The sequence below is a fragment of a genome, unplaced genomic scaffold (genome assembly GCF_019419815.1).
Source record: "Pyrus x bretschneideri cultivar Hongxiangsu unplaced genomic scaffold, Pyrus_bretschneideri_v1 Contig51, whole genome shotgun sequence".
NCBI classification, from domain to species: Eukaryota; Viridiplantae; Streptophyta; class Magnoliopsida; order Rosales; family Rosaceae; genus Pyrus; species Pyrus x bretschneideri.
Window position 1 is genome coordinate 1,269,951 of NW_025999789.1, and position 11,200 is coordinate 1,281,150.

The following is an 11,200-nucleotide window of genomic DNA, read 5'->3' on the forward strand; positions in this document are numbered from 1 at the left end:
ATCATTAGTATCATTATGAGAGCTTTCAAAAGTATTCTCCACACAATATCATCATGAGAGCTTTCAAAACTATCATTAGTATTCTCCACACAATATCATTATGAGAGCTTTCAAAAGTATGACGATGGAACTGGTTATACAACATTCAAATTTGAATAAATATAAAAAAAAATAAAAAGTAGGTAGTTATAGACAAAAAAATGACATTTTTTTTTTAGACAATGAATATGGACATTATGTTTATGGGTGATAATGAATCTACGGCTACATTTTTCAAACTTCGATGAAGGAGGTTACGTTGTAATTAAACAATAAGAATGTCATTCTTGTAAATGGTAAAATCTATGGTTTTATTATAAGTGACATGTCATCATGCATTAAAATAAATGTTTTTTTTTTGCAGATATAGAAAACCTTTCAAGTTATATTCTAAGAATCATCTTATTTAAGCCCTTATCTCTAAAAGCTCCCTTTTTTGGTAGATAAATAAATTTACTTCTTCTTTACTTGTAAGTGAGAGGTTTTAGGTTTGATTATCATCAAAGTCGAATTTGAACCACGTTATTGCTCACTTATTGTAGGGCTTAGCCAATTTTCTTACTCCCTTAGTGTAAATAATATTGTTTATTCAAAAAAAAAAAAATTAAGAGGCCAATCAAAGGCAAAATACCCATATAACTTCGAGTTCAGTATAGAATATAGGCTCTTTCTCCGCATTCTTGTTGGATGGTGATCTATATTTCTCCTGCAGTCATCACTTAAAACTTATGTATACCGAGTTCGTCACTGTCACAGTCACTGTATTGACATTCTTAATTAATAACATGATATTATGGAAAGAGATATTTACTTATCGGTACATATTGACTCAGGACCCGAGGGGTGCATGTGCATGCAAAACTTGCCTATCTGCTTGGGTTGTTGAGGGCCTCCCCCTGCACATAGTTTCCCGAGGGGTGCATGTGCATGCAAAACTTGCCTACCTGCTTGGGTTGTTGAGGGCCTCCCCCTGTTTTGCGTTAGTCCTTGTTTTGATTGGTTGTTCGGGTGTGCGTTGATATGAAAGGAAGGAAGCAACAACAGTTTATCAAGGACAAACTGGACACAAAAGTCTATGAAAAGATGCCATGCACTGACTTGGCACTTATCAAGTAAGGACGTGGGCAAGAATTTTAAAAGGAAAGAGCAGCCTCTCCGAATCTTCTTTGTGAAGATATAGGAAATTCTTAAATCGTGCTCATTTATTGTACATCGTACGATCAATTTTTATCAAATACTGTTTATGTTTAATTTTAAATGAAAATATTTTAAATAATTTTTAATTGTACGATGTACGATAAACAGAAACGATTTAAGTATTCTTAGGATCCTCACAAAGAGGATCCGAAATCCTTTCTTTTAAAAGGAGTCTGGGCCAATATTTTGTTAACCAAAAACAAAACTGTAGAAGGACAAAAACACCTAAATTTAAATTGTAATACTTGAAAGGTGCAAGTGGCATGAGTTGATTTAAGAAAATGACTTTTATATGTAAGTAAAGGGTAAAGTTGAAGATACAATTTATCAAAAGCTGGTTGGGGAGGGCTAACTGCCAAACCTAAGAGCCTCAGAACATGTGCCGCAAGATAACAAATTGCCCAAACTTGCGCTAAGGCGCAAAGTCCCACAAAGCTAGATAGATACTTTAATGTCATTAATTTATCATGTGACAAGAGTTTATTGAACAAGTGATTCATTTTTTGAATACGTATCAAGTATTTATTAGGCGAATAACGTGACTAGACTATATCTTAGACTCTTAGTTCCAAAAGAGAATCTCCACAAGCTGACTTTGCCCTACCTCCTCCACCAACAAGAAAAATTAAATAAATTGTCACCAGCAAGAATTGAAGCTACTATATGGTTTCAACTAAAAGAGAATTGTGTGAAAAATGAATAAAAATGATCTTCGTACCATTGAAGTTATAAATAATTTTTTTTGACGAAAAAAAATAAGGCACACTTTGTATTAAGTGTATACAAACATTCAAAGTTGTGTTACACAGATGTTGAAGTTCCATTGTTTGTTACAATAACACATTTTGATGAATTTAAGTAAATTTCTTCATTAATTAGAAGTTTATTTATTTGTTTTTTATATATCAAATGTACGTGGTGGTATAATAACTATTAGAAAACAATCCGAAGTGGTTGGTGTACTGGAAAAATATATAAACCAATGTGAAGGTCAAGTGGGCGTGTCAAGCCTTTCTCTTCCCTAAACCCTAAACTGTAGCAGGTTCAAGTTACCCTCCTCGCCTTCTACGTTCTTTTTTATATTGCATTGTCCTTCTTTGCTTTGTCAAGTGAAGTGGGTATGCCAATGTTTCTTTCCCTTTCCCTAAACCCTAAACTGTAGCAGGTTCAAGTCACGTTCCACGCGGGTCTGCCTTTCTATGCTTTTGCGTTGTCCTTCTTTGCCAGTCAAGTGGATATGCCAATATTCCTTTTGATGGATCGATATTATACTATATATTATACTTTATTTTTAGTATTAATTTATTGGTTATTTTGTGAGAATTTTGATACTTTGCTTTATATTCTTAATATAGGACATTCGACTTCCTTTGGAGCAAAAAGTAGTCAAAAAGATGAATTTTGGAGTGATTCCAATTGAAGGATGTTCGTGTGCCTTTTAAGATGATTGTGTCAAAATTCTAGATTTTTCTACCAAGCCGTTTGACCGTGGTGATGAAATTAAGGCCCAGCACGCAGTTTTCCTAAATTGACGTTTCTAGACGTTTTGGGTATTTTGGAGATCAAGATGGCATATTTTGAGTAAGATTCCTTCTGAGGATTTGTAGGGGACGTCTTCAGCTTTCAAAAGAGACTTTTTGGGACCAAATCGAAGTTAATTTGGTCGGTCAAAAGTATGATTTTTTGAGAAGTCTGAATTTTAGTTCAAATAGGAAACCTTTTATTTGCTGTTTTATTATTTTATTATGTTTCCTAATTTTATTCTAAGACCTTCTAGGGTTTTATTTTGTAGTAGTATAAATAAGATATTTAGCCATTAGGGTTAAGGAGGAAAAGAGTGGAGGAAACGCACGCACTACTTTAGATGATTTTTGAAGTTTATTTTCAAGGTGTTTTCTATCCTTGTAATTAATAATATTTTGTTAATGGTTGTTAGTAACTAATTCTTGTTTGCTAGGGCGAGGCCACGAGCCTTAGCAAGAATATGTAGTTTATTTTCAATTTACTTATGATATTATGCATGCATGTTTTGAATTATTAATCATCGTTTTAAACTATCTAAGGGCTGGTTTGGTATTGTTGTGCTTGCTGTTTCTGTTGTGCTGTGAGAATAAGCAGATGTGAAATAAAGCAGCAAAGTGTTTGGTAAACTTTTTTATAAAAGTGCTTTTGAAAAAAAAAAAAAAGCAATATTATAGTGTTTGATAAACTTTTATGTAAAACTGATGTGAAAAAAAAGCCGGTTTTTCAAAGCTGAGTTTTGCAACTTCTTGTTTTTGGCTTTTTTTTTAACCCAAAATTGTGAAAAAAAAATTGAAGCTAAATGTTTACCAAACACAAAAACAGCTCCCAGCTTTTTTTTATATCAGTTTTTTTTCAGAATCACCTCAGTACCAAACCAGGCCTAAGTGTCTTAGTGATTGACGACCATTAGGATATTTACAAAAGTGATTTGATGCAATTTTGATCAGAAGATTCCCTAAAATTGGCGCTGGCTTCTTATGGTTAATAATTGTAATTTCACTTAGGATGAACACCATGTCTTAAAGGTTGCATGGTTTTTCAAAGGGTTTTCATAAAGCATAATGAGTCCTTCATGTTCATATTTGATCTGAACGTCCGGACGGGTTGCATGTTAGATATACATTCTATGTTGGAGGTTCCAAGCAAGATATATATTAGGAAAACCTAACCTTTTAAATATATGTATGGGTAATTCATAAGTAATTGAAAGAACTACATATGATTGTTATGGTGATGGCAAAACCCTAAGTGTAACATCCCACATCGCCTAGGAGAATGGATCATGTAAGCCTTATATGTATATTCTCATCCCTACCTAGCACGAGGCCTTTTGAAAGCTCACTAGCTTCGGGTTCCATTGGAACTCTGAAGTTAAGCGAGTAGCGCGCGAGAGCAATCCCATGATGGGTGACCCAGTGGGAAGTTCTTGTGTAAGTTCCCAGAAACAAAACCTTGAGGGCGTTGTCGGGGCCCAAAGCGGACAATATCGTGCTACGGTGGAGTCGAGCCCGAGATGTAGTGGGGGCCCGGACCGGGATGTGACAATTTGGTATCAGAGCCTAACCCTGGCCGTGGTGTGCCGACGAGGATGTCGGGCCCTTAAGAGAGGTGGATTGTAACATCCCACATCGCCCAGGGAAATGGATCATGTAAGCCTTATATATATATATATATATATATATATATATATATATATATATATATATATATATATATATATATATATATATATATATATATTCTCATCCCTACCTAGCACGAGACCTTTTGGGAGCTCACTAGCTTAGGGTTCCATCGGAACTCCGAAGTTAAGCGAGTAGCGCCCGAGAGTCATCCCATGATGGGTGACCCAGTGGGAAGTTCTCGTGTGAGTTCTCAGAAACAAAACCATGAGGGCGTGGTCGAGGCCCAAAGCAGACAATATCGTGCTACGGTGGAGTTGGGCTCGTAATGTGGTGGGGACCTAGGGCGGGATGTGACACTAGGCTTTTACAATTTTAATTTTCAAAAACTATTTTCTGTTAGTTTGTTTTATTTTCGCACTTTATTTAATTATTTTCTATTAAATTCGTTTTTATTATTTTAAATCATAAAATCAACTTTTTCTCAAACTTTGTTTTAAATAATTAATTAAGATTTGATTTAACATAGATTATACATTCAATCCCTACGGAAAACGACATTGCTAGAGCCATTTATACTACAATTACCTTGTACTCTTGCAAGTATTTGAAGTGTTTTTATCCCTACTTTTGCAAGTGGTAAAATTCCTATCACCCTTCTTGATAAGTATAAACACGTCATTAGCTGATCGAGTATGTGCCATATTAGCTAAATATGGTTAGGATTGTTGGCAGTTGGTTGGTTTGTTAAAAGTTAGTTAGGTTGTTAAAGATGAGCTGAAAGGAAGTGTTGAGTCATTAGCTAGTGTAAACTGCTATATATAGCATATCTTGTAAGCTTTACATTCTAAGAAAGTAATCTGAAAAGTCACAACCATTTCTCTCATTCTCTGCTTCTTCTTTGCGATTCTTCATACTTAGTTCTTCATTTTCTTCATTTGATTTACAATAGTTAACATGGTATCAGAGCCACCAGGCTCACTGTTACATCCCACATCGTCCATGGGAGTGGATCTTGTAAGCCTTATATATTCTCATCTCTACCTAGCATAAGGCCTTTTGGGAGATCACTGGTTTCGGGTTCCATAGGAACTCCAAAGTTAAGCGAGTTCGTGCGAGTGCATTCCCAAGATGAGTGACCCACTGGGAAGTTCTCGTGTGAGTTCCTAGAAATAAAACCATGAGGGCGTGGTAGGGTCCCAAAATGGACAATATCGTGCTACAATAGAGTCAAGCTTAGGATGTAGTGGGGGCTCGAGCCGAGATGTGACAATTTGGTATCATAGCCAATCCCTGGGCGGAAGTGTGTCGACAAGAACGTCGGGGCCCTAAAGGGGTGGATTGTTACATCCCACATCACCCAGGAGAATCGATCATGTAAGCCTTATATGTATATTCCCATCTCTACCTAGCACGATGCCTTTTAGGAGCTCATTGGCTTCGTGTTCCGTAGGAACTCCGAAGTTAAGCGAGTTTGTGCGATTGCATTCCCAGGATTAGTGACCCACTGGGAAGTTATCGTGTGAGTTCCCAGAAACAAAACTGTGAAGGCGTGGCCGGAGCCTAAAGCGGACAATATTGTGCTACAGTGGAGTCGAGCCCAGGATGTGGTGGGGGCCCAAGCCGGGATGTAACACTCACGCTATGGATTCCAGAGGTCACTTTTTCTATTTGCTTTCTTTAGTTTCTATGGTCTTCCACTTTCCCAAAATTCAATCCTTAAATTTAGTTTCTTTGTGCTGCAATCAAATTCATCACTGTGTATTTTTGTTGGATATGCAATTGGGTATAAAGGGGTTATATGCTATCATTTACAGACTCAAAAACTGACAATATCATGATATAAGATACATGATGAGAGTGTGTTTCCTTGCAAAAATATCACCAGTACTTCAAGGTGTCATATTCAGGATGAATCTCAGGCTGAGGCTTCATCAAATTCTCCAGTAATAGTGAACATTCCATTGCAGACAAGGCAAGTTGTCTCAAAATCAAGGTCTATCGAACATGAATAAGTGGATATTGGGAATTCAAGTTCAACAAGTTATGCAATAAAATCAAGTATTCAAGAAATGTTTTAGCATCACAAACATCTGAAACAACTCACTCACTTCTAATTACAGCCTCAATGTTACCTATCCTGGATCCTACACAATTAGATTTACCTTTTGATCCCCCTTTGTCTTCTGGTTTGCACACTGACAACACAGTTCACAGAATGAACACAAGATTACAAATTGTAACTATACAAAAAGAATAATTATTCAAGTTTTATTGCTACTCTACCTTAATTAACAACATTTAACATAGATGATCAAGATGAGTATGCTGTTGGGGGATTTTCTTTTGTATCTCAAATAAGTGATATAGCAGAACCTATATCTTTCAAAAGTGTAGCAATAAATGTACATTGGCAGAAGACAATGCAGGAGGAGTTTAATGCCTTAAAGGGTCATGGTACTTGGATTTTGGTGCCTCCACCAGAACATATGTCAATCATTGGCAGTAAATGCATATACAAGTTGAAGAAAAATCTAGATGGTTCTATTTCAAGGTACAAAGCACATTTAGAGGCACAAGGGTTCACTCGAGAACATGGTTTGATACTCTAAAACCTGGAGCCCAGTTGTTAAACACATTACAGTTAGGTTGATTATATCTCTTGCAGCATATTACAAATGGGAGTTAAGGCAGCTTGATGTGAAAAATACATTTTTGCATGGTAACTTAGAAGAGAAGTATACATGAAGCAACCTCAGGGTTTTGTGGACTCATCTCAGCCAAGTTATGTCTGCAAACTTGTAAACTCTTTGTACGGTTTGAAACAGGCACCAAGGGCCTGGAATTCAAAGTTCACAGTCTATCTTTCTGGGATTTCAAATGTCACAAGCTGATACAAGCCTTTTTGTTAAGCATGATGGTACTAATGTGATTGCTTTATTACTCTATGTTGACGACATAATATTGGCAAAGTCCAATGCTTCAAAGGTTCAAGTTGTTATTCAAGAACTTGGTGATGCGTTTTATTTAAAAGACATGGGCAAGCTATCCTATTTTCTAGAATTACAAGTTGAATACAGAGACAATGAGGATATTTTCATCAATCAATTAAAGAATGGTTAGTTGCAAGCCTACTGCATGTATGGTTAGTTGCAAGCCTACTGCATGTAAGCCTCAAACACAATTTCTTGCTTCTGAATGTACTCTTTTGGATGATCCAAGTACATATAGAAGTTTCGTTGGTGCTTTACAATACCTAACATTTACCAGGCATGACTTGTCATATGCTGTTGATTTGGTATATCAATATATGACTAGTCCAACAAATGAAAATTTTGGTCTTGTCAAGCGAATTTTGAAATATGTACAGGGCATTCTTCACTATGGTATTACATATTCAGCATCTTCAGACAATTCTATTACTAATTTCTCAAATTTTGATTGGGCTGCAGATCCTAACACTAGAAGTTCTATTACTAGTTTTGTAGTATTCATGGGTCAAAATCCAGTGTCATGGCAGTCTAAGAAACAATCTTCAGTTTCTAGAAGCTTAACAGAGGCAAAGTATAAAACACTAGCGCACTATGCTGCAGATGTAGTTTGGACCAGACTCTTGTTGAAAGATTTGCATCAGTTTATCTCTGAACCACCTTTGCTTCATTATGACAATCTGTTAACACTAGCTCTATGTTCAAATCCAGTTATTCACACAAGGATCAAACATCTTGACACAGACTTTCACTTTGTGAGAGAGAAAGTTCAAATGAAAGACTTACAAATTCAAAACATATCAACAGAATACTAGATTGCAGATATTCTTACCAAGGGATTGCATGGTCCAGCTCTCTTTAAACATTGTTGCAATCTTAAGCTTGGCTTACCCAACTAAGATTGAGGGGGATGATAAGTGTAGACACATGTCATTAGTTGATTGAGTATGTGTCATGTCAGCCAAATATGGTTAAGATTGTTGGTGGTTGGTTGGTTTTTTAGAAGTTAGTTAGGTTGTTGAAGATGTGCTGGAAAGGACGTGCTTAGTCATCGGCTAGTGTAAACTACTATCTATAGCATATCAAGTAAGCTTTACATTCAAAGAAACTAATTTGAAAAGTCACAACCATTTCTCTCATTCTTTGCTTCTTCTTCGCGACTCTTCATACTTAGTTACTCATTTGCTTCATTTAATTTGAAATAGTTAATATTTCCCTTCCCTAACCCCTAAATTACACCAGGTTCAAGTCACCTTCCACGCAGGTCTATCCTTCTATGTTCTTTTTTATATTGCATTGTCTTACTTTGTTCTTTAAATAGACTATCAGAGCAAGTCCACCCCTAAAAAAATGTGTTGGCACTCAGCTCATTTAATCCACTCAGTGAACAGTGATATACCCTATGAACAGTAAGTTGGCCAAATGCTTTTCCACCCCTAAAAAATACATTGGCACAAACGATCTCTACCCCTACAAAATGCACTAGCACCCAGCCCATTTAAAATATTATTAATTTGTTTATAAATAATAAATTTCATTTAAATTTAGTTTTAATTTCGAATAGAATTTTTAACCAATCTCGTCACGCCACATGTCGCTATCTGTTTACAATAATTTAGCCAAGATTTCGATAAGATTTTCAACCAATCACGTAGTGCCACGTGGCAGTGTCCAGAACCTCATCCTTTCTTTTTTTTGTCCATATAGACCCTACATCCATCATCATTCACATACCAAACTCAATCCTTCTTTTTAGCTCAGAATCCTTCTTCATTATTTTTAAATCTTGAGTTCTTACAATGTCTTCTTCAAGGAGATTGTCCAAACAGTTTGAGGAGCAATAGAAATGATTGTCGGCACAACAGGAAGAATTGTTCAATCTCAAGGAAGGTGGAGATGAGGCTTTCGCAATGGAGAAGGATGAGGATGATGAACATAGAAGGCAGAGGGCCTCACATTCCAGCCATGTCATGGAAGCTATGGGTCAAATATCCAAACCCAGACGTGCTGCAAACTTGGATAGAAAGAGGGAAAACCGAGGTAAAGGTCTCTTGTAAGATTATTTTATCCCCAACTGTATATTCCCTGATCATATTTTTAGACATCATTTTAGAATGCAACAAAGTTTGTTCGACAAAATCATGAGTGCTATTTGCAACCATGATCTATACTTTGTGGGAAAAAAAAAAGAAAGATATTTTGCTTGTTCAAGGTATTCTTCCTGAGCAAAAAATTATTGCTGCCTTGCGGATGCTAATATATGGAGCATCTGCAGATCAAGTGGATGAGATAACGAGGATGGGAAAGTGTTGAAAATATTGAAATGTGGTGTAAGGTGGAAGATGAAGGTTAGGTATTTATATAAAAAATAAATATTTTTTTAAATTTTTTCAGTATTTTTTAACAATTTTTAATAATTTTAATTTAGTTAATTAATTTAGACCGTTGGATTTGAAAAAGATTCAAATCCAACAATCCATATGTTGACACATGGCCAACAGTCATAATTCTGACCATTGTGCCTTTTTTTTTTAAATTTTTGAGGGAAAAACGTGGACCGTTGATCTTTAGATCAGACGGCAAAGATCACGCCACGTTACTAGCCGTTCATTTTCAAATTCAAATTTTTTTGGCTATTGGAAATCCAACGATCCAAAAAACTAGCTGTTGGAAATCTAGGTCCAGAACGAGCCACGTGGCCTTTCCGTTGGAATCGTAAGTGTGCTTGTGCATGCTGGCCCCGCCCACGTTTTCTTGTTGGGTACATGCGCCCACTCGCGTGTGCTTCCCATGTGCCTGACACAAAAAATTTTTAAATTGGCATGTGATGTCATGATGGCGTCAACATGACGTCACATAGGCCGGGCCTTGGCTCAGCGCATTCTAGGCCGGCCTATGGGACGGCCTAAGGGCTCCTGATGGACTTGGTCTTAAAGTCTTAGTCCTTCCATGTTCTTTTTTATATTGCATTGTCCTGCTTTGTTCTTTAAAATAGGCTATTAAAGGCTTATTGGATGTACGTAGGGTGCCCGACGTATGTACCATGAATTTAAAATTCTATTCTAATCCATAAAAAAAAAAAAAAAATTTAAATAAAACCTTATCTAAGATGAAAAAATACCTATAGTCCTCAACATTTAATTATAATTTTTTAATATTAATTAGATTGTAATAATTATTCAACTTTTTTGTGTGTAGGTTATATATTAATTCTCATAAATAATAAAAATGTTATGAGTAAATTGTAGCTATGGTCCCTTAACTTTAACTTAATTCAAGCAATGGTCCCTCAACTAAAAATTCATTATCATTGGTCTCTCAACTCATCAAAACGTGCAGCAATGGTCCCTCAACTTTAATTCAACTGGAGAAATGGTCCCTTAACTTTAACCCAATTGTAGCAATAGGCCTTCTAATATAACTCATTTTGACTAAATTTTTGACATAATTGACGAAAATGACCATACTTACACACTTTGATGAGTTGAGGGACCCTTATTATATAAATGGTTATTCCAGCATAACTTATTTTAACAAAATTGATGAAAATGACTATAACTACACATTTTGATAAGTTGAGGGACCAATAGTAATGAATTTTTAGTTGAGGGACCATTACTCCAACTTGATTAAAATTGAGGGACCATTACTACAATTTACTCAAATGTTATTTATCATCGACAATTATTATTAAGTTCTCATTATATGAAAAGGTCATATATTATCATCTACTTTTCATCGTACTCTACTACCTTTGTCGAACACACTTAAGTAGCACTTTCTTGATTTTGGATCATCTACTTTTCTTTGTACTTTAAGTAACTAGAT